This window comes from Scyliorhinus torazame, chromosome 12, assembly GCF_047496885.1.
Source record: "Scyliorhinus torazame isolate Kashiwa2021f chromosome 12, sScyTor2.1, whole genome shotgun sequence".
Lineage (NCBI taxonomy): Eukaryota > Metazoa > Chordata > Chondrichthyes > Carcharhiniformes > Scyliorhinidae > Scyliorhinus > Scyliorhinus torazame.
In genome coordinates this window covers 163,075,457-163,100,941 of record NC_092718.1, presented here as the reverse complement: position 1 = coordinate 163,100,941, position 25,485 = coordinate 163,075,457, and positions in this window count along the sequence as shown.

The following is a 25,485-nucleotide window of genomic DNA, read 5'->3' as shown; positions in this document are numbered from 1 at the left end:
ATATATGGAGAGTCCCACCCCGGAGCTATTGGCTAGGAGGAAGGTATTGCAGACACAGTTTAACCTGGCAACCACGGATAAGACAATGTGCCTGCTGCAGCACGCAAAGGGACGATGTATGGGGAGAAGACCAGCCCCTTATTGGTTGGCCAGTTGAAACGGCAGGCAGCTTCCCGAGAGATCATTCAGGTGCGGGATATGTGAGGTGGGCTGATCGCTGTGCCCAAGAAGGTGAGTTTGAGGCATTTGATGCTTTCTATAAGAGGCTATGTAGGTCAGAACCAACAGAGGATGAGTTGGGCATGGGGGAGTTTTTGGAGGGGTTGGAGGAGGAGGATCGGGAAGTAGTCACTGGGGGCGGAGAAAGTTCAGAAAGCAACCGGAATTCGGGTCGTATTGGCCAATTTAATTATTGAACACAGCTGCAAAGGCCCTGGCAAAGTTGCTGCCACTCAGATTGGAGGAGTGCCTCCCAAGCATTATTGAGGAGCATCAAACAGGGTTTGTTAAGTGTAGGCGGTTGTCCTTTCATATGTGGCGCCTGGTGAATGTGATCCTATGCCCGCCATTGGGGGGGGGATGCGAGCAGGAGGTCATTGTGGCGTTAGATGCAGAAAAGGCCTTCGACAGGATAGAGTGGAAGTATCTGTTTGCGGTTTTGGAGTGGTTCGGGATTGGGCCCAAGTTTGTGTCATGGGTGAGACTTATACAAGGAAGCTAAGGCTAGTGTTCGCCTAATAATATGATCTTGAAGTATTTCAAGCTGTATAAGGGAACTAGACAGGGGTGCCCTGTGTCCACACTTTTATTTGCATTGGCAATAGTGCCTTTGGCCATAGAGTTGAGGAATTCGAGTGAGTGCAGGGGGATAGTGAGTGAGGGGGGATGGAACATAATTGTCTCTGTCTGCTGATGATCTGTTATTATACATTTCAGACCCGGCCCCTACAGTGGGGGGGGGGCATAATGCCGCTGTTGAAGCGGTTTGGTGCATTCTCTGGGTATGTGTTAAACTTGGAGAAGTGTGAGTGTTTCTGGTTTCCCCGCCGGAGAAGGGAGCAAATTTGGGGGTGTTGCCATTTGGTTTGGCGAGCACTCAATTTATGAATTTAGGGATGCAGGTAGAGCGGGATTGGGCTCAGCTTTGTAAATTAAACTGTATGAGTCTGGTGGTCAGGGTTAAGGCGGACCTATAGAGGTGCAGTCTGTGAAGATGAACATTTTGCCATGTTTCCTGTTCCTATTCCAATGCTTGCCGTTTTTTTTGCCAAAGATGTTTTTTACGGGAGTGGAAAGGTTAATTTTGACCTTTATTTGGGCGGGTAAGGTTGCTAAGATTCCCTGCAAAGGGACCGGCAGGCAGTGGGTTTGGCGTTGCCAATATTTATCTCCTACTATTGGGCGGCGAATGCGGAGAAGGTGATGGGTTGGTGTGGGGATCAGGAGGCAGTGTGGGTGAGGGTGGAGTCAGGCTCTTGTAAGGGGCCTGGGCTGCAGGTGCTGTCGATGGTCTCGCTGCGGTCCTCTCCAAGGAAATATTCAGGGACTCCGGTGGTGGTTGCGACGTTGAAAATCTGGCGTCGTGGCAGCACGGTGGCACAGTGGGTTAGCCCTGCTGCCTCATGGTGCCGAGGTCCCAGGTTCGATCCCAGCTCTGGATCACTGTCCGTGTGGAGTTTGCACGTTCTCCCCGTGTTTGCATGGGTTTCGCCCCCACAACCCAAAGATGTGCAGGCGAAGTGGATTGGACACGCTAAATCGCCCCTTAATTGGAAAAAATGAATTGGATATTCTAAATTTAAAAAAAATATAGAAAATCTGGTGTCAATTTTAGCAGTATTTTAAATTAGGTAGGATGTTAAAGCAGGCGCTGATTTGTGGTAATCAAGCCAGCAAGACTATGCCAGATTTCGGGGCTGGGTGGATAAGGGGGGTGGATGGCATGGGAGACTTATTTCAGGAGAGGTGGTTCGTGAGCCTGGAGGAGTGTCAGACAAATCCGGGTTTTCGCAGGCGGAAAGCTTTAGATATCTGCAGTTGAGGGACTTTGCGAGGAAGGTTTTCCTGTCGTTTCCGGTAGCACCGCCATCCTCACTGTTGGAAAGAGTTTTGACGCTCGCGGGGGGGGGGGATGAAAGAGGGGAGTACCTCGGGTATTTATGGGAGGATAATGGCGGAGAATACTACATCTCTGGTGGGGATTAAGGCCAAGTGGGAGGATGAGTTGGGGTGGCATTAGAGGAGGGGGGGGGTGCGTATAACCAGGCAATAGCCATCACCAACAACAATTCGCTGCTTCTGACCTGCTCAGGTAATCACAATGTTTCCAGTTCAGTTTGTGGTCAATGGTACCACCCAGATGTTGCAAGTTCCGTGATGGTAATGATATTGAATGTCAAGAAGAGATGGTTACATTTTCTCTTGTTGGTGATGATTATTGCCTGGCACTTGTGTGGTGCGATTGTTACTTGTCACTTAACAGTCCAAGCCTGAATGTTATCCAGATTGTTACAAGGATGTGCTTTTTAAAAAGAAAAAGATACAATTTCCAATGTCTCTTCGAGTAACTCACCTCCCGACTCCCCAAAAGCCTTAATGCCATCTACCAGCCACATGTCAGGAGTGTGATGGAATACTCTCTGCTTGCCTGGATGAGTGCAGAGCCGATAACACTCAAGAAGCTGGACACCATCCAGGACAAAGCAGCCTGCCTGATTGACACCCCATCCATTAAACATTCACTCTCTCCATCACTGACGCATAGAAGCAGCAGTATGTATTATATACAGGATGCACTGCAGCAACTCACCAAGCCGCCTTCAAAAGCACCTTCCAAACTCACAACCTCTAACACCTAGGAGGGTGAGGGTAGCAGATACGTGGGAACACCACCACCTGCATGTTCCCCTTCAAGCCACATACCATCCTGACTTGAAAATATATCGCCATTCCTTCGCTGTCGCTGGGTCAAAATCCTGGAACTCCCTTCCTCCCAGCAGTGTGCGTGTACCTGCACCAGATGGACTGCATCGGTCAAGAAGGCAGCTCACCACCACCTTCTCAAGGGCAATTAGCCATCCCCACAACCCATGAAAGAATTTACAAATAAGTTAAGTGAAGAGCAACCTGACCTGTCATTTGTAAGTCTGAAGGAGCTGCAGAGTCCGCTGTTGGAAGATATGGTGTGATAACGTCTTGAAGCACAGAGTAACCTCGGGCCTCCCTACCTTAGCACAGCAACTCCAGTCAGTTCATCTCTTGAATTTGATCGGCCAGCTGCCGACCACATCCCTCGCACTCAGAGGCTCGATAAAACCTCTGCAGGTTTTGAGGTTGTGTTAAAAGCCTTCAACGCGTTTTTCGCTTCATCCCAGATTACCGCTGCAGGGCGAACAAGCTGCAACCACACCTTCCGCAAACCACAGGAAGTCATCAAATTGCTTCTGACCACTTCATGGCCAGTAGCTCGGCCTCACCAACAGGAGCCCGCGGCAGACAGTCTTGACCATCTCATAGCACTAATCAGGCTTCCCCAAGCATCCAAATTTGGCCTATCACTCCCACAAAACACTGAGGCGTCACCTCGGTCCACTCATCCTGTAGGCCCGAATGGGGTAGCCCCACACATAACAAAGCCCGCCAGACTGGTCAAAATGGCGGGAACCCCTGCTGTCGCCACCTTGAAATGTTTGTGTTGCAGCAAATAGGCAACGCAGGCAGCAAGACTGGCCAGCAGGGCATGCAAAGTGCTTCAGACGTGGGAGGCCAGGGGATTTGCATAGGCTTCTGTTCATTTAAAACCATCAGGAAGCAGGGAAAAGAACAGAATTCCTGCAGCTCCCAGCTCTGCCAGAATATACACCATAAACAGACAAAAGCCACCCCAGGCTTCCTCGGAGAAGTGCAAGATCATTGCCAAAACATCTGGTTGGTCGCCTAAGAGGCCAAAGGGCTTCTGATCTGCTTTAAGCTCGATACAGATTCAGGGATATCCATGCTGGCAGATCATTGAGCACAGCTGGATGCTGAGAGGTTGTTTCCCCTTGTGGGAGAGCCTGGGGCCAGAATAATCTCAGAGTTGAGGAGGAATTTCTTCTCTCAGAACGTAATGAATCTGTGGAATTCTTTACCGCTGAGAGCTGTAGAGGCTGGGTTGTTGACTGTTTTCAAGGCTGAGATAGACAAATTGTAATCAGCAAGTGTGTCAAGGGTTACGAGGATAAGGTAGGAAAGCGGAGTTGAGGATTATCAGATCAGATCAGTCTTGATCTCATTGAATGGGGGAAGCAGACTCGATGGGCCGAATGGCCTACTCCTGGTCTTATGGACTCAACACAGTTCCTGTCTAGCCTTCAAATATTAAATTTCAAGGTCTGGGGGGAATAAGTCTCCATATCAAGGGTCAGAACAAGGGTACTATGCCACAAGTGACGACAGATCACAGAGACTCTCTGTATTCTGCATAATCAAAATGTCTCTTAACTCAGCAGCAATGTGTGCAGACGATTGGGCCTCCTACAGAAACTGGATGAGGTCCTCCCGCTGGAAGCCAGGACTGAATTTCGCTAGGAATTTGCACAACAGGAACAGGATGAGCTGAAAAACAAACATGACATTTCACTGCCCCCAGGGACCATGGTAATGTGCCTGGCCAGTGCACTGCCCTCCCCTCGCCCCCCACAGGAGGGTAGCACATCCTCTACTACCAAAGGACAAAGAGTAACATGACCGTCTGCTGAACGGGGATGTCATTTCGTTGGTCACATACAGTGACATTCCATAGTGGTTACAGTTCTCAAACCCAATGTTCACCTCATGCTCTGCAAGGCCACACACAATGAAATTAAAAAACCCAGAGGGAAGCTGACCTAATAGCACCTGTGGACGACAACCTGGCAAAGTTTGCCAATGACATATTTTTCACCAAACCCAAAACCAATAGTGGGTTTTGGCAAATACCTCTTGACCAGGTGTCCAGACTGCTGATAGCCTTATAGAATCATAGAATATTTAGTGCAGAAGGAGGCCACTTGGCCCATCGAGTCTGCGCCAAGAAAGATCACTCCACCCAGGTCCACTCCCCCATCCACCACGCCCCTGTAACTTAACCTGCACAAAGGGGCAATTTAGCACGGCCAAGCCACCTAACTCTCGCATCTTTGGATTGTGGGAGGAAACCGGAGCAACCGGAGGAAACCCAGGCAGACACGGGGAGAATGTGCAGACTCCGCACAGACAGTGACCCAAGGCCGGAATCGAAACCAGGTCCCCGGTGCTGTGAGGCAGAAGTGCTAACCACTGTGTCACCGTGCCTCCCTATCATACTGTTTTAATCACTTTCTTTATGTCATCTCATCAGCCCCTGAAATATTCCAATGCACCATGTCCCCAATCCTTGAGGGCAAACAAGGTGTCAGTTTCTCAAGATGGTAAACACACAGAACCCCTGTAAGGTCACTTACGGAAAGGCCAGCAATGGTTCTTGGATGTTGAACAACACAATGCCTTTCAATATAGTAAAGACATTCTAGTCTCTTTAGATGTCCTGGTACACTATAACCCCCACATTACCCACGGTCATGCAGACCGGCTTATCCTTCAATGCCATGAACACCATGGGCTGTTTCCCCCTTTGAGGGGGTGAGCTGACTGGTGCTGATTTAACCTGAGGATCACCAGTCTTCAGGCGAGGGGCAGGTTTGAGAATACGGGCCTTCATAGATGACCTCAGCCAGTACGGGAATGCAGTCACTTGACCACAATGGAGGACCCCTTAGTTTCTGATCACCGGTTGGATTGGATTGGATTTGTTTATTGTCACGTGTACCGAGGTACAGTGAAAAGTATTTTTCTGCAAGCAGCTCAACAGATCACTAAGTACATGAGAAGAAAAGGGAATAAAAGAAAATACATAATAGGGCAACACAACAGATACAATGTAACTACATAAGCACTGGCATCGGATGAATGGCAATCGGTTGCTCATTCCTCATTCCATGTGAGAGGAGATCTTCCACATCCACCATGGAAGCCACTCGGCATTGCCAAGTGTTGAGTATGAGCACTGCAATCTGTATGGTGGCCAGGCATCACACAGGCTTTTCAAGATTTCATCCTATCCGGTCTCACCTGCCACACTAACAACCAGACACCCAAGGAACCCCTGACACTATCCAATTTTGCACATTGACCATGGCAGAAGTTGGAGCTCAAGCTCTTTGATCATCAAGACAAGGCGTACCTTGCCACCGAAGTTTTGCCAACGTGTTTTGTGGCGGATCATTGGCCGGTGGTGGGATCTTATTGTCCCGCCACTGTCAACAGGGGTTTCCTGTTGTTCACAGCCTGGCGGCAGGGGCTGCCATTGATGGGACTAGAAGATCCCGATGGCGGGAATGTCTGGAAAAATGCTACCTTATGACTCTATGAGAAAGGCAGACAGCTGTGAGGTAAGGTTGAATTGACCTCTACAATAGGTAACATTCTTTGTTAATTTTAACAATGTCCTGGAGCAGCCTGAAGCCCTTCCTTTTGTTTATGCCCTTTGTACGGGTAATCGAAACAGTCTAGGGCCCAGAGGAGTGCATCACTGCCGACAGTTCTTATCGTTCTCTTATTATTAAATGCACAATATTTTAAATTCACCTGGTTTGAAATCTGCCAAGAGCACTAATAATGTGTACACAAGTTCTGCATTTCTAACAATTTATTCTCACTAATAAATATTTATAGATTTTCCTGAAAGGTATGTGCCCAGGAATGACTGCTGGAGATATTAATGGGTAGATGCTGAATTAATCTGTACGACACAGTCCTCTGCTCATTTTGAATACATTTTCTTAGGAACCTTTGCTTTAGTAAAACATTTTCCCGCTTTCTCCGCATCTTCACCTGTTTTCCAGTTTCTTTTCCAGCTTTGTCCTTCCCAGATTTTTGGGCTTTCCCTGCACGTCTTGTGTCTGAGCCAATCTTTCTCATCCACTTTCCTGCCTTCTGTGCCGACTTCTTTTGTATTTGCTCCTGTGTCTTCCAGTTGTCCTCCAAGAATGCAATACATTAAAACGATTACATTTTTGCACAGTTGCAGAAAATGAATTTTAACCAGTTTTCTCTTCAGTAATATCTATCTTCCTGAAGCTGTAGCAAGTCTACTCCCTGGCCTTCTTTTCTTTCTGAGTAATTCTAGTTAGTGTGATTATCTCATTGATTGATAAACATGTCATTTGACAGCAATTACTGATCTCAGTGCTTATTGATGTGCAATGCTTCCCAAGGGATAATGAATGCTCAATCTTCCTTTGTCTCCTTTTTGCTCATCTTGATGGGGGATGTTACGACTGGAGAATCATAGAATCACAGAGCAGTTGCAGCACAGAAGGAGGCCATTCTGCCTGTTTTTTCTCTGCCTGCACTCTGCAGTTCGCCCTGTGCCTCTCCCCTGCTCTTTCCCTAAAGCGCGAATTTAATTTTCTCTTCAGGTAATTACCGAATTCTCTTTTCAAAGCCATGGCCGAATTTGCCTCCATCACACTCTCAGGTAGTGCCTTCCAGGTCCGAACCACTCACCACGTTAAAAAATATTTTCCTAGGGCAGCACGGTGGCGCAGTGGGTTAGCCTGCTGCCTCACGGCGCCGAGGTCCCAGGTTCGATCCAGGCTCTGGGTCACTGTCCGTGTGGAGTTTGCACATTCTCCCCGTGTTTGCGTGGGTTTCGTCCCCACAACCCAAAAGATGTGCAGGTTAGGTGGATTGGCCGTGCTAAATTGCCCCTTAATTGGAAAAAATGAATTGGGTGCTCCAAATTTTTTCGAAAAAAAATAATATTTTCCTCCATGTCGCCAGCATGGCTTCTTTTGCCAACCACCTTAAACCGCTGTCCTCCTGTTCTTGATCCTTCCCACGATGGGAACAGTTTCTTCCCATCTACTCTGGCTGGAAACCTCATGATTTTGAACATTTCTATCAAATCCGCTTTCAACTTCCGCCTCTCCAGGGAGAATAATCCAGTTTCTCCAAAATTGCCGAGGTAACGGAAGTTCCTCTTCCCTGAAACCATTCTCATGAATATTTTCTGCACCCTTTCTTCTGGCTTTACAACCTGCCGAAGGTTACACCCAGCTCTGGGTGTCATTCTCCAGCTAAGGCCGGGCCAGTGTTTCAAACAGATTTATCATAACCTCCTTGCTTTTGCACTCGATGCCCCTGTATAAAAGACCCAAGGTCCCAGAAGCTTTCTAAGCTACTTTCTCAACCTGCCCCATCACCATCAATGGTTGATGCACATGTGCCCCCAGCTCCCTTGCTCGTGAACCTCCTTTAGAATTGTACCCTTTAGTTTATATTGCCGCTGCCCATTCTTCAGACCAAAATAGAATTATTCAACATATTTCAGGCTCCCACCGCATTGCCTTTGATTCCTGGCAGTCCACCAAAGTATTCTGGATTACCCATACCAACTCTGGACCACAAAGTTTACAGGCAATTCTCCTGACCATGCAGCTCAAGCGCAACAGACTGAAGGCCAAAACCAAGACACCAACAACTTCTGTAACAGAACCACAGTAGGCTGCTGATGCATAAATTAGTGTTCATTATAAAGAAGAACTAGAATAGATAATTGATATATTCACCAAATCCTAGGAGAGCATATGACTTGCCCTAATCACCAGAAAAACCAAAGTCCTCTACCCACCTACGCCAAATGTATCAAATCCAATGCATTGAACTGAGATTCATGGTGAAACATTGGAAAATGTCAATCACTGAACTGTCTGATCTGCTCATCAGCTGTCAGGCAGAGCAGTTCAGAGTGAGAAGGCCACTTCAGAGTTCAAACCGGTCAGACCAATAGCTTGGAAGCTATTTAACCTTCAAAAGCTGACATAGGTGAAGAGGTACACCACTGAATTGAATGTACTTGCTCAACTTTTGTCAGAGTCATATGGCTGGGATTCTCGGTTCCGGAGTCAAAGTGCTTCCGCCAGCGGGGAGTCGGGATTGTGTCCCACTGGCACGGGGAGCGTTGTCGGAGTGGGATTCTGATGGCTTGATTATGCAAAACTTTCTATGGTGCCAAACACACTTCTTTCCCTGCAATTACTGGGTTACAACATTTAGGGACAGAACCCCTCCCCACCCCGACAATGCAAATGTTGACCCCCTGCTGACAGGGGGAGCACCTCATCAAGGAAGGACATCCCCCCCATCCTGGAAATAACAGGTCACCCCCCCACACACACAATGCACACATGAGGATGATACGATCTCCCAACTCGACCCCCTCAGCACCCCTTTCAGCCCCCCTCAATCCCCCAGTTTCCCCCAGCCCTCCAACTCCCCCTCATCTTCCCTTTCAGCACTCCCTTTCAGCTACCCCCACCCCCCTCAGCCACCTCCCCCTTCAGCCATACCCCTCCTTCAGCCACCCGCCACCCACCCCCCAGACCACCTTCTTCAGTCCCCCCTCCCGGCTCTTCAGTCCCTGCACTGGGCATTGCAATGGTCCATTGCCCCGGTACCATAGCACTGACATCCTAGCTTGACCTGATAGACTCTGAGTGGGGTCAAGGGAGTCAGCCCATTGCTCATTTGCCCCTACGCCACTTCCAGGTTGCAGAGGTTGGGTGCCCCAAAGGTCCTGGATGTTGGGTGGACTTGGGTTGCGGATAAGAGGTTGAACCCAGGACCCTCCCCCGGGATGGGGGTCCCATGCCTTGACTGCCCATTACAGTCCTGGGCAACATGAAGATCACTCTTGGCATGGTGATCTCAGGCAGCCTTCTGTTCAAGGTCTTCATCCTGGTCTGACCGGTTTGAACTCTCAAGTGGCCTTCTCACTCTGAACAGCTCTGCCTGACAGCTGATGAGCAGATCAGACAGTTCAGTGAAGAACCAAGTGTTAGCGGAAGAAATTGCTATATGTGTCAGGATATAATAAAGATGTCTCAAAGTATTGTAATAGCACAGGTCAAGGGCAAACCAGCAGGCAAGGGGTTAAACATACACCAAGGGAAAACCAGCAAGCAAGGGGTTAAAGTCACCCACATTGGAAATGATTTAACCATCTCACAGAGTATTTGAATATGAAAAGGGAAACACAGGAGGCCCCAGTAAGTCTAAGGGATCCATTGGCCAACACATTCGCACTTCTTCTAGAAGTTAAATATGTTAAGCACAAACCCATGAGATTGTAAGGAAACATCGTATTCTTTAATCGTTTTATCGCAAGAGATGAAATTGCAGAGCCGTTGGCAATGATCTTTTCGTCCTCACTGTCAATAGGGGTGGTACCAGGGGATTGGAGAGTGGCGAATGTCGTGCCCCTGTTCAAAAAAGGAACTAGGGATAACCCTGGGAATTACAGGCCAGTTAGTCTTACTTCGGTGGTAGGCAAAGTAATGGAAAGGGTACTGAAGGATAGGATTTCTGAGCATCTGGAAAGACACTGCTTGATTAGGGATAGCCAGCACGGATTTGTGAGGGGTAGGTCTTGCCTTACAAATCTTATTGAATTCTTTGAGGAGGTAACCAAGCATGTGGATGAAGGTAAAGCAGTGGATGTAGTGTACATGGATTTTAGTAAGGCATTTGATAAAGTTCCCCATGGTAGGCTTATGAAGAAAGTAAGGAGGCATGGGATAGTGGGAAATTTGGCCAGTTGGATAACGAACTGGCTAACCGATAGAAGTCAGAGAGTGGTGGTGGATGGCAAATATTCAGCCTGGATCCCAGTTACCAGTGGCTGGATCCCAGTTACCAGTGGCGTACCGCAGGGATCAGTTCTGGGTCCTCTGCTGTTTGTGATTTTCATTAATGACTTGGATGAGGGAGTTGAAGGGTGGGTCAGTAAATTTGCAGACGATACGAAGATTGGTGGAGTTGTGGATAGTAAGGAGGGCTGTTGTTGGCTGCAAAGAGACATAGATAGGATGCAGAGCTGGGCTGAGAAGTGGCAGATGGAGTTTAACCCTGAAAAGTGTGTGATTATCCATTTTGGAAGGACTAATATGAATGCGGAATACAGGGTTAACGGTAGAGTTCTTGGCAATGTGGAGGAGCAGAGAGATCTTGGGGTCTATGTTCATACATCTTTGAAAGTTGCCACTCAAGTGGATAGAGCTGTGAAGAAGGCCTATGGTGTGCTCGCGTTCATTAACAGAGGGATTGAATTTAAGAGCCGTGAGGTGATGATGCAGCTGTACAAAACTTTGGTAAGGCCACATTTGGAGTACTGTGTACAGTTCTGGTCGCCTCATTTTAGGAAGGATGTGGAAGCTCTGGAAAAGGTGCAAAGAAGATTTACCAGGATGTTGCCTGGAATGGAGAGTAGGTCTTACGAGGAAAGGTTGAGGGTGCTAGGCCTTTTCTCATTAGAGCGGAGAAGGATGAGGGGCGACTTGATAGAGGTTTATAAGATGATCAGGGGAATAGATAGAGTAGACAGTCAGATACTTTTTCCCCGGGTGGAACAAACCATTACAAGGGGACATAAATTTAAGGTGAAAGGTGGAATATATAGGAGGGATATCAGAGGTAGGTTCTTTACCCAGAGAGTAGTGGGGGCATGGAATGCACTGCCTGTGGAAGTAGTTGAGTCGGAAACATTAGGGACCTTCAAGCAGCTATTGGATAGGTACATGGATTACGGTAAAATGATATAGTGTAGATTTATTTGTTCTTAAGGGCAGCACGGTAGCATTGTGGATAGCACAATTGCTTCACAGCTCCATGGTCCCAGGTTCGATTCCGGCTTGGGTCATTGTCTGTGCGGAGTCTGCACGTCCTCCCCGTGTCTGCGTGGGTTTCCTCCGGGTGCTCCGGTTTCCTCCCACAGACCAAAGATGTGCGGGTTAGGTGAATTGGCCAATGATAAATTGCCCTTAATGTCCAAATTGCCCTTGGTGTTGGGTGGAGGTGTTGAGTTTGGGTCGGGTGCTCTTTCCAAGAGCTGGTGCAGACTCAAAGGGCCGAATGGCCTCCTTCTGCACTATAAAGTCAATGATAATCTATGATTAATCTAGGACAAAGGTTCGGCAGGACATCGTGGGCCGAAGGGCCTGTTCTGTGCTGTATTTTCTATGTTCTATGTTCTATGTTTTCCCATTACGGGTGCCAGAAAATATGCATACTGATCACTTTGTATTGTTGCGAATGATTCAGTGATGTCAATACCTGCTTGTGACTCCGAAGAACTTTAAATATATATGCATGTAATTCTGAGGGCAGGCAGAGCTGGCTTTTGCGAGCTAAAGCTAGCAGCAGAACTTGCCTCTCCTGTGTGCACACAGCTATTCCGAATTAAACAAAGTTTTACCAACACTACGCGGTCGAGAACCGACTTTGAGGTTTTTCTTCCCTCCAACTGTTGGCGTAGTTAGGGCAGGAGATCAACACAGGACAACCACCGACTATGTGGCTCCAAATCGGGTGAGTGTCTTTTAATTTAACACCCATAGTTAGGGAGCAATTCCACGTTAGTCGTTGGCCGGCCGTAAGTTGCGATCTTAAAGAACAAAACGGAGGAAGAGTCTGACCGCGTGTGGTGAGGTAAAAATCGTTGGGGGAAACCGGGGTGTGGGGTCGGGTAGTTAAGTTAAGGAAAACCTGTTAAGGAACTTTCTTTGGAGATTGAAGTGCCTGGTCAAAAGTAAAAACCCGTAGGACGCAATACCACGGGAAAAAGAGTAGAAGGATCTCACCTAGTGTGAGAAAGGAGTAGCCGCAGGAGTAACCGCGAGAGGGTAGAGCCACGGAGGAGGAACCCCGCAGGAGTGGTATGTGTGTGTGTGAGACTGAATGGCTTGGATGGCCGGATCAGATTAAAACAGGCAGCAAGAGCAAGGTAGAGAAAGATAGATTGGGGCCCGAGGGATCGATCGTGCAGATGATTGTAACCCACAATAGTAAATTAATTACAATGTGATGTGTTGGGTAAGCTGGGTCTGCGAGGACTGCGTTTACTGTAGCAGAGAGAGAGACAGGCTTCCAACACTTGAAGAAATGTGAACTCGATTTTATTAAACTCTTAACTATTAAACATGCTTGAACTGTGGGTTGACACGATGCTGAGTTGACTGGAGACCTGAGGCTAACCTGACCAGACTATCTTACTACCACATGGTGGATGTTCTAGTTGTTGCTCACAGGCTCTGACTGTCTCAGAGGCTGCATCCCGAAAGAGCGGGAAAACTAGTGCCCCCTGGTTATATAGTGGCCGTGTCCTGTCTGGTGATTGGCTGCTGTGTTCTGTATGTTCATTGGTCATCCTTTGTGTCACTCACTGTCTGTGCACCAGCATATACTTGTGTGTATATTATGACATCTCCCCCCTTTCAATAAATAGTGTGTGTGTGTATGAGCCTGTCGATGTACAAAGTATGTGAGCGTATTTACATGAGTAGGAGCTGAACTATATACAAAATACGTGAACGTATTTAGATGGGAAGGTGTCTAGTGCAGATAGAGTGCATACAACAAATTAGGAAGAAACAATATGTACAGATGTGTAAACGAAGCACAAGGCAATGCCATATTCAGCCTATAAGTTCAGTCTCTGTGGCGGGCGATGAATTCTGGTTGACCGCCTCAAGGGTGGGTCAGGGGCCGCCTGCACTAGAATGGGCGGAATGGGCGGAGCTGCGTCCAACGTAGACGGTGGCAAAAGAAACGGCAGATCGGTGACCTCTTGGAAGGGTGTGTCCTGAGGAATCAGCAGGCGAGGCGGCACATCACATTCAGGTGGCAAGCGTGAAAGCAGCCGCAGTGCCCGCCTATTACGGCGAAGAAAAGAGCCATCATGCATGCGAACGAGAAATGATCTGGGGGCCACTTGCTTGACCGCTACAGCTGTGGCAGACCAGCCACCGTCAGGTAGCTGAACACGAACTCGGTCAGCAGGGACCAGAGCAGGGAGATCTGTGGCAGGGGCATCATATGCCGACTTGCATTGGGCCCGAGACAGTTGCATTCTTTGCAGGACTGGAAAATTGTCAAGGTCCGGGACGTGGATAGCTGGCACCATCGTCCGTAGTGTGCGGTTCATTAGCAGCTGTGCTGGGGACAGGCCAGCGGACAGAGGAGTCGCCCTGTAGGTTAGCAGTGCCAGGTGAAAATCTGAACCCGAATCAGCAGCTCTACACATCTGTCGTTTTACAATGTGGACCCCCTTTTCTGCTTTCCCATTTCACTGGGGGTAGTGGGGGCTTGAAGTGACGTGTGTGAAATTGTATCGTCGGGCAAAATCCGTCCACTCCTGACTGAAGAAGCATGGGCCATTATTTGTCATGATCATAAGTGGAATGCCATGATGGGCAAAGGTCTCTTTGCACGCCCTGATGACTGTTGCTGATGTGAGGTCATTCAGTCTGACTACCTCGGGGTAATTTGAAAAATAGTCCACGCGGAGGACGTAGTCCCGGCCTTTTGCTTGGAAGAGATCAATGCCAACCTTGGTCCATGGGGACGACACCAGTTCATGCGGCTGCAAAGTCTCTTTCGGCTGGGCCGGCTGGAACCGTTGGCACGTTGGGCAATTTAGGACAGTGTTGGCGATATGGTCATTGATGCCAGGCCAATATACTGCCACTCGGGCTCGCTGGCGACACTTTTCCACCCCCAGGTGACCCTCGTGGAGTTGGCCGAGGACGAGCTCTCGCATACTCTGTGGTATTACTACCCTGTCCAGTTTCATTAATATGCCATTGACCACTGCCAGGTCGTCTTTTATATTGTAGAACTGTGGGCACTGGCCCTTCTGCCAACCATTTGTGAGATGGTGCATGACCCATTGGAGTAAAGGACCCCTGGCCTTCTCTTGACGAATCTGCACGACCCTTTCGTCAGTGGCCGGAAAGTTGGATGCGCAGAACTCAACATGGGTGTCGATCTGGCAGGCAAGGTCCGACTGCACGCACGGCGTGGTGATGGAGCGAGAGAGTGCATCGGCCACAATGAGCTCCTTGCCCGGGGGTGGAGACCAGGTCAAAATCATAGCGCCGGAGTTTGAGGAGGATACGCTGTAGGCGTGGCGTCATATTGATGAGGTCCTTCTGGATGATGTGAACCAGTGGCCTGTGGTCCGTTTCGACCATAAACATGGGGAGTCCATACACGTAATCATGGAATTTGTCAATCCCCGTGAGGAGCCCCAGGCACTCTTTCTCGATTTGAGCATATCGCTGCTCAGTAGGTGTCATGGCTCTAGAGGCATATGCGACTGGTGCCCAGGAGGAGGATTCGTCACGCTGGAGGAGTACTGCCCCAATGCCAGCCTGGCTCGCGTCGGTGGAGATCTTTGTCTCCTTGGCAGGGTCGAAGAACGCCAGGACCGGGGCCTTGGTGAGTTTCGCCCTAAGGAGAGGGGAGCCACTTGAAGTCGGTGGTTTTTTTTACAAGATTGCGGAGAGCTGTGGTGTGAGATGCGAGGTTGGGGATAAACTTCCCAAGGAAGTTGACCATCCCTAGGAAGCGGAGGACCGCCTTCTTGTCCTCCGGTGTCTTCATAGCATTGATCGCCGACACCTTATGTGCGTCTGGCTGCACACCGAACTGCGAAATATGGTCGCCGAGGAACTTTAGTTCTGCTTGACCGAATGAGCACTTGACTCTGTTGAGTCGGAGGCCATGCTCGTGGATCCTATGGAACACACGCTTGAGGTGATCGATGTGTTCCTGAGGAGTTGTGGACCAGACAATTATGTCATCGACGTACACTCGCACCCCCTCGATGCCCTCCATCATTTGCTCCATTATTCGGTGGAACACCTTCCGAGGCGGAGATGATGCCAAAGGGCATCCGGTTGTAACAGTAACGACCAAATGGGGTGTTAAAAGTGCAGAGCATTCGACTGGATATGACGCCACGCCTACAGCGTATCCTCCTCATACTCCGACGCTATGATTTTGACCTGGTCTACACCGCCTTCTCTGCCGCCTTGATATGGGAGTACTGGTCATTAGCGTGCTCATGTAGGACGCAGGTTTCGATGGCGATGGTGAGGGTGAGCTGCTTAACTTTGAGGAGTTGCTGGCGAAGGGCATTGGAATGGACCCTGAAAATGATCTGGCCGCGGATCATGGAGTCGGAAGTGGAGCCGTAGTTGCAGGATTGTGCAAGGGTACGGGGATGGGTTAAGAAGGACTGAAAAGGTTCATCCTTACCCTGAAGCCTCTGCTGGAACGCATAGCGTTCAAAGCTCTCGTTGACTTCGATGTCACAGTGGCTGTCGAACTTCAGCAGGACTGTTTTGAACTTTAGCTTGTCCTCACCTTCAGCAAAGGTGAGGGAGTTAAAAATGTGGATAGCGTGGTCCCCGGCTGCCGAGAGGAAGAGGGCAATCTTTCTGTTATCCGATGCAGCCTCAAAGTCGATGGCCTCAAGATACAGCTGAAACTTCTGCTTAAAAATTTTCCAGTTAGCACCGAGGTTGCCGGCGATGCGGAGCTGCGGGGGAGGGCGGTCGCTGTCCATGTTCCCGGATGGCTGATCGCTGGTCAAAGGCAGACTATCTCAAGGTGGGTCCGTCAAACTCGAGCATGACTCACTGGTACCATGATGTGTTGGGTAAGCTGGGTCTGCGAGGACTGTGTTTACTGTAGCAGAGAGAGAGACAGGCTTCCAACACTTGAAGAAATGCAACTCTATTTTATTAAATTCTTAACTATTAAACATGCTTGAACTGTGTGTTGACACTATGCTGAGTTGACTGGAGACCTGAGGCTAACCTGACCAGACTATCTTACTACCACATGGTGTATGTTCTAGTTGTTGCTCACAGGCTCTGACTGTCTCAGAGTCTGCATCCCCCCAGAGAGCGGGAAAACTAGTGTCCCCTGGTTACTAGTTTAGCCCACAAAATGCCCCCAGACCAAAAGAGGATTAGGCATGCATTGGGGCTATTCAACTACTGTAGGAACTTTATCGAGAATTACTCCGAGCTTGCGGAGCTATTGCAAGGATTGACCAGGGGAGGGAGACAGTCCCGGGAGCGAGTCGAGTGGGGCCCAGAGCAAGAAACAGCCTTTAACAAATTAAAGCAGTCCCTCACTTTAGCCCCAGCCCTCGGGTTGCCAGATTCAACTAAACCTTTTCACCTCTACTGTGACAATCGGGGGGACATTATACAGCGGTGGTAGGTCAGAAACACGGGGACAAGATGAGACCAGTAGCCTATTACTCATGTGGATGGGGTCCCGTGGTGGCAGGCTTACATCGATGTGCACAGGCCCTGGGCGATAGAGGCAGCAGAAGCAGTGACTCTCGAAGAATCCGTTATCCTTCACTCCCCTCATTCCATAGTACAGCTATTAGAAGCAGGGAAATTAAGGACATTTTCAGATAGTCGCCGAGCTAAATGGGAAAGCATTTTACTCCCGGCAGACAAAAGAATCCAGAAAGTTAAAGATTCAACCCTTAACCCTGCGTCCATGATGGTTAAAGAAGGTACGGAGCATAATTGTGTGGAGGAGGTCGATCAGAGCGAGAGTGGTGGGAAGCAGAGGAAGCCCTGGGAGGGGAAGATGTATGGGAATTATTTGTGGACGGGTCCCGGAAATATCATGAGGGGGTGCCCCGCACCGCATGGGCAGTAGTGAATAAAACAGGCACGGTACTAAGGGGAAGCCAGATTCCGGACACTTGGTCAGCTCAGGTAGCAGAATTAATTGCCCTCACAGAAGCCTTAAGATTAGCAACAGGAAAGAAGGTGAACATATATACAGACAGTCGGTATGCTTTCGGAGTGATTCATGACTATATGGTAGCTTGGGCTAGGCGAAGTTACATAACTTCATCAGGGGGGCACGTGCACCATGAACAGCACATACTAGACCTGGTAGAAGCAGCCAGAGCCCCAGCAGAAGCTGCCATCATCAAAGTAGCCGCCCATAAAAAGATACAAACCCCACAACAGTAAGGCAATGATTAAGCCTATAGGGCAGCAAAGGCCCTTACCCAGCAGATCCCCGAGGAACCAGGGGAAGTAGTGTCAGCCATTGCAGCGCCTGAACCAGACCCAGACAGCATGGGAAGGTTACAGGCAACAACGGGGGAGGAAGAGAAAGAGGAGGGGAAGCGAGGTGTGGCAAAAACACGATCCAGATGAATCTGGAGAAAGGAGGGGCAGACATTATTAAAGGTTTACCATGGAATAGCTCACATTGGTAGGGACAAAATGATTGAACAAATGTATAGGTGCTGGTGGTGGAAAGAGATGGGTAGAGAGATAGCAATACACTGCCAGCAGTGTATAGTCTGCGCCCAATGCGAACCAGGGAAATCCCCAAAAATAAGAATGAGGTTTCAGCCCAGACCGCAGGGGCCATGGGAGCAACTGCAGATAGATTTCACCGGACCACTCCCGTAGTCAAAAAATAAAAGATACTGCTTAGTTATTATAGACAGATTCACCTGGTGGGTGGAGGCATTCCCCTGCAGGGATTGTACAGCAGGGACAGTGGCCAGGATATTGGCAGAAGAAGTAATTCCACTTTGGGGAGTCCCACTGCAACTAGATTCAGATCAGGGCACTCATTTCATGGGCAAGTTAATGAAGCAGGCTTGTGCCCTGCCAGGAATCAAACAGCGATTTCACGTCCCGTATCACCCCCAGAGTTCCAGCATGAGTGAAAGAACGGTCTGACAAAAGCTTTAGTAGACACAGGACAGGGTTGGGTAAAGATTTTACCCGCCGTACTCATGAAAATGTGGGCCACAAGAGCAAGGGGGACAGGACTGACGCCATTCAAATTAATGACCGGGAAAGCTATGGCACTCCCAGAGGACATAGTAACAGGGCGCGCAGAGAGCTGTATTGCAAGGGAGAGTGTGTAAATTTATCAGGCTCCTAGTGGAGCAGCTGCACAGTTTAAAGGGAGAAGTGATAGACACGCAGAGAGCGAGAGATTGGGAAAAAGAATGGGATTGCATCCGCAGCCAGACCCCAAAGGCTGGGACAGAGTCATGATTAAGGTACTTCCAGAAAGGGCAGGCTTACAGCCCAGATGGTTGGGACCGCATGGAGTGATTGTTGCAGGGGATACATGTGCCTTAATTGAAATGAAAGGCACGCTGAAGTGGAAGCTTTATGCTCAAATTAAAATGCACAAGGAACCAAAGGAGGTTTAACTTCCCCCGGTTATGAGGGGTTCATACCATCTTTTGTTACAGATTCCTGCTTCCATGGATACGCCTAGGACAGACCTGGGAAGCACCCACCGTATTCATCAGGACCACACATGCTTGCACCCGGGGCAATATGTGCAACTCCCCACAGAAGGAACGGGGGAATGGATGAAGAAACTGACCATGTGGATCTCGGAGAAGAGGGTCACACCGGAGAGCCATCGAACCCAAGTGATCACGATCGTATGGGGAAGGATGGTGGCAGAGCGCACAGTCTTGATGCCCCTTGAAAGACCAGGTACACCCATCAGACTGAAAGATCCAGGCTGTGACTGGGCCAACGCCAACTGGGGGACAAACAGCATTAAGTGACCCACAGGATGGCACTTTCTGAAGACACGGGCGGGAGGAAGGTGGTTTGCCACCCCTTCCAACTTGGGACTAAAAACTGAACTGGACATTGAAGGACATTTGCTCATAAAGGGGATTTATGATGTACACACGGGTTTGGGAATGTGGGGATATACATGCAATGTAACAGGATCACAAGGGGAAGCCTGGGTATTTGGTCTGTTTTTAAATGTAACAGCCGGATGGGCCAGTCTGCCCCCTTTGTGTGGAAGCCTGGCCTTGGAGGGTTGTACTGTCAGGAATATTGCACACATAGACAGATTAGGATGTAAAGATGTAAGATGCTACATCTCAGCACTTGTGGATATCAAAAGCCCACAAAATGCCCCCATATGGTTAAACTTCCCCCGGATGGGTTAGTTAGGAATGGGCAGCCAAAATTACTACTACATGTCACCATGGTATCGCTAGAAGTCACATATAACGTTACAAGGTTATTGGACGTTTTGCGCTCCAAATGTTATGATCACCCTAGTGCTATAATTTGGGCAGAGACCAGACTGCAGGGAGCCATAGACGACTATACCTACAGGATCGCCCCAGAATCAAAGTTATACAGGCGCAGCAAACGCAGTATCCTCGGGGACGTTGGTGGGTTGTTTGGCAGCTGTTATGGATTCAGCACAGTTAGCGGAGGCCAACAGTTATGCCTCCTGGGTAGCAGTGTCGAAGTAGGAAAGGGGCTGCAAGACGGAGCTTATGGGACTGAATATGCACTGACTGCCGTAAACCTACAAGGAGAAGGGCTAGTGCGAGTTTTAGATATGCTATCAGCAGGAATAATTAACACCACAGAAGAGCAAGCGAAAAGCAGGGCTTGCGATACATTGGCAAGGGATGCAATTGACGGTATCAAAGCTGACATCACAGACTTACGATTTGGAACCATCCCGCGGCATATGTTCGCCTCCCTACACATGCTAAATCTCTTAGATTTACATAGGGACAGGCATGAGCTTGTGGTCACCAGGCTGTCGGAGGTCCCTCAGGAAAGTCTAACAAAGGGCACCTTTGAGGACAGTTACAGGTTCGAATCCCTGGGGACAGTGCAGAAGGGCTGGGTCTATCAAACTGGTTCCAGGGGATACATTGCACACAGCGAAGGTTTGGCATGCATAAGCACCGCGAAGTGCTGTTCAGAATCAATACATTCATCATAGATTATCATAGAATTTACAGTGCAGAAGGAGGCCATTCGGCCCATCGAGTCTGCACCGGCTCTTAGAAAGAGCACCCTACCCAAGGTCAACACCGCCACCCCATCCTCATAACCCAGTAACCCCACCCAACACTAAGGGCAATTTTGGACACTAAGGGCAATTTACCATGGCCAATCCACCTAACCTGCACATCTTTGGACTGTGGGAGGAAACCGGAGCACCCGGAGGAAACCCACGCACACACGGGGAGGATGTGCAGACTCCACACAGACAGTGACCCAAGCCGGGAATCGAACCTGGGACCCTGGAGCTGTGAAGCAATTGTGCTATCCACAAGGCTACCGTGCTGCATTATATCGTGTGTGCATGTAAAACCCTCGAGCCCCTGTCTAAAAGCAGGAAAGTGATGGTCAACATACTGCCTTTACGGGAAGCCTTCAAAGCTATACAGGTGGGGCCGATACAGTGGTGCTCACAACGCTGGAGACGGAGATCATCTCAGGGGGTTTACTCTGTGGTGGCAGCCATAGCTTCTTTTTTGCAAGTCACAGACTCATTGACAGAGGGAAAATTTCACCTGCCAGGGAGCACATCAGGGTATTTATTCGGAGCCTGGTGGGTCGATTCCCTGTACATTGACAAGACACCGGGCAGTATAATTCGTGAGGCAATGAAACGCGCCACAGAATTAGCCCAGGATTATACCAGGCAGTCTGCAGAACAAACTAGCAAGGGGATAATTCAGGTGAACTTAGCGCTCCAGACCGCCATCAGGATAGGACTCTCAGGGGCACACCACTGGTGGGACATATTCGGAGGGGGTCGTCCAGAAGGCATATGGGAGACAGTGAGGTTAGGGATAACCCTGGGGACATGTGCTGTACTAATATGGGCTGCCAGGATTGCGGTCTCCAACCTCCACAAAGAACATGATGGTGTTCTGTGAGGTCATGGAAGATTTGTTTAATTATGTGAACCTTCTTACCCATAATCGCTCACCCATGATTTCCAAGGAAACCCTGGACATTGTACTGGAAAACAAAGATCGCTTGAATTCTACCATTATCTACGACTGGGACTTCTCTTACAATTTCTTTGCAAGCTGCAAGCAAAGAAAGGCAGGGGAAAGGTCAATTGCCCCTCAGTACATCCCAATGGCATTCGTCCGAGATGGGGGAGGGGAGGAGAAAGGAGTGGCTGGAATTTACAGCCATGTTGTTTAGGACACATTCCGTGGAACCGGAGGGCTGGCCACCCGGTGGGATCAGGTGCGGTCGGTGTCTTCAACAAATAAGTAAAATGGTAGGAAGTCACCCATGGGCGAGCAGGCATGATAAATCCACAAGATAGCTATAAAATATGTTTTCAACCAAAGGAAGCACACAGAGAGAAGGGAGTGTTTATATGGCTTTCTTGGGTATGTATATTACCAAGAGCCATCAGGGGGGAGTGTTAGCGGAAGAAATTGCTATACGTGTCAGGATTGGTATAATAATGATGTCTCAAAGTATTGTAATAGCACAGGTCAAGGGCAAACCAGCAGGCAAGGGGTTAAATATATACCAAGGGAAAACCAGCAAGCAAGGGGTTAAGGTCACCCACATTGGAAATGATCTAATCATCTCACAGAGCATTTGAATATGAAAAGGGAAACACAGGAGGCCCCAGTAAGTCTAAGGGATCCATTGGCCAACACATTCGCACCTCTTCTAGAAGTTAAATATGTTAAGCACAAACCCATGAGATTGTAAGGAAACATTGTATTCTTTAATCATTTTCCCATTACGAGGACCAGAAAATATGCATACTGATCACTTTGTATTGTTCCGAATGATTCAGTGATGTCAATACCTGCTTGTGACTCCGAAGAACTTTAAATATATACGCATGTAATTCTGAGGGCAGGCAGAGCTGACTTTTGCGAGCTAAAGCTAGGAGCAGAACTTGCCTCTTCTGTGTGCACACACCTATTCCGAATTAAACAAAGTTTTACCAACACCACACGGTCCGGAACAGACTTTGAGGTTTTTCTTCCCTCCAACACCAGGCCTGGGACAATTTCTCTTTCCTCACATCTGCTCCCTTATCCCTATTCTTTTGAAACCACTAAGGGCTGTCTGCAGTCAGAAAAGAGGAAGTGAAACCACTTAGCTGCTTTGAAGTGGCCAGAAGTTGTCAATCATAACAAGAATGTTTAAAACATTATGGTCAGGATCATTGGGGGATACTCCAGATGAATTTAAATGTGAAGGAAAAGATAAACAAACTTCTTGGAAGCTGTGATTAAACCATTAAGCTGTTAATCAAAGGCAAGTTAAAGGTACTGCACTGTGAAATTGAACAAATGCTAAACATTTCAAAGGATCTCTGGGGATATCAAGCCTTTTCAAATGTTGTGAAAGAAGAAGGGGCATAAACAGCTGTATAAGTGCATGCAGAGGTAAAGGGGCCATTTAAGTGCCTTAGAGGTAAACAGATCACTACCTGGTGAGCAACCTGAGATTTGTTTGGCTCCCTCTGCGGGACTCTCCATCGGCGGGATCCTCCGCTTCGGCAGCAGCGCACCCACGCCTGAGGGTTTCCAGATGGCGTGGGATGGTCACAATAGGAAATCCCATGTGGCTGGCAGCTGGAACGGAGCATCCCACTGCTGGCGAGGGGCGCGCCAGAAAACGGTGCTGGCGGGACAGAGAATCCGCCCCCTGACTTTGAACTTTGTTTTGTGTGACCTCGAATTGAAATACAAAGTGGGACTGGCTGTGATCCCAATCCTGGTAGTGCCTTAACTTTTCCAATACTTGCTAAGAGACTTCCTTTCTGTTTTTACTTGATAGTGTTGCTATCCAGTCAAATATGTAGGGAAGATAATCAATATAAGGGAAGCACTCAACAAAGGTTTTTGCTTGTTTGATCTCTGTCTTGAATTTGAAGTGGCTCGCATATGTGGAACAGACTTTACGGCAATTCATATACAGTCATTGTGCTGTTTACCTGAACTCTTGTGTTAAAGTGAGCTTAAACTCCACGCCTATAAAATTCTAGTTCACCTAATTTGTTGTGAATGTTTCACCATTCAGATATAGGCTGTTAGCTTTGACATTTTTCTAATCGTCCCGTGACACTATCCGAGTCTCGAATGCCCTCATATCTTTGTAACTCCCACTTGCCCTTCCTGACCCTTTCTGCTGATTTCCACTCAAATTGCTGCTCTGTTAGAATCTTGACATTTCCTTTGCTGCTTTTAAATTTACCCTTTCCTGAATCCGCTCATCACCTCCCCTTCATTTGTTTAAAAGTCCTGTCTACTGCTTGAGCTATTCGATCTTCCGTGGCACAAGTACCAGGCTAGTTTAGTGGAGCCTGTTCCGATGGAACAGTTCTCCCTTTTCCGAGTGCTACTGCCAGTGGTCCATGAAGTGAAAACCCTGGCTCCCATACCATTTTTCCACTCACACATTGAACCTTCTAATCTGTTTAGCCCTACGCCAATTGGTATATGTCTCAGGTAACAGCCGTCGGGAAACCCATGGGCATGGGTCTGCTGCTGGCGAAGTGGAGGATCCCGCCGAGGGAGAATCCCACAGAGGGAGTCAAACATATCTCTCTTTGAGGTTCTGCTTTTTAATTTGGATCCTAACTCCTAAACGGCACGATGGCACTGTAGTTAGCGCTGTCGCTTCACAGCTCCAGGGTCTCAGGTTCGATTCCCAGCTTGAGTCACTGTCTGTGTGGAGTCTGCACGTTCTCCTTGTGTCTGCGTGGGTTTCCTCCGGGTGCTCCGGTTTCTTCCCACAGTCCAAAGACGTGCAGGTTAGGTGGACTGGCCATGCTAAATTGCCCTTGGTGTCCAAAAAGGTTAGATGGGGTTAATGGGTTGCAGGGATAGGGTGGAGATGTGGGCCTCTTTCCAAGGGCCGCTGCAGACTCGATGGGCCGAATGGCCTCTTTCTGCATTGTAAATTCTATGATTCTCTCTCATTAGATCATTCCTTGTTCTTCCTATGTCTTTGTTTCTCAGGTGAGCCATGACAGCTGGATCATCCCCCTTCCACTCTCAAGTTCTTCAAGTTCTAAGAGGCGATATATTTTACACTGGCACTGGGCAGGTAACATAAGTTTTGAAATCATTGCTCATGTCTATAGAGAACTGCATTTATTTCCCTGATGTTACAACACCCTGGGCTAGTGTGTGGTCAATTCCAGCCCCACCTGATCCAGAGTCGCAACATAGTTGAAAATAATTCTTAGTTTTTCAAAATATCCACAGTCTTTGGCTGCCCAAAAACTAGTCACCAGGATTATAAATTTAAATGCAATCAATTTTTAATAATTTTTTTAAAATAAATTTAACGTACCCAATTCATTTTTTTTTTCCAATTCATGAGCAATTTAGCATGGCCAATCCACCTACCCTGCACATCTTGTTGGGGTGAGACCCACGCAGACATGGAGAGAATGTGCAAATTCTTCACGTACAGTGACCTGGGCCCAGGATCAAACCCGGGTCCACGGCGCCGTGAGGCAGCAGTGCTAACCACTGCATCACCGTGCCTCCCTATCAAGTTTTCTGAATAATAACTATAATTAAATAAACAGCAAATAAACTGGTTCACTATTATCTAATTTCTAACCCCCCTCCCCATTTTAACTCACCCCACCCTCTATACACACACACTCACAAGGCAGACAAACACAGAGGGGAAAGAGGGGTGTAAATAAAATATTAAAAGTAAAAGGATAAAAGTTTCTCTTTCAGATGGATGCCTTCCAGCTGGATTTTTCTTCAGTCTGACC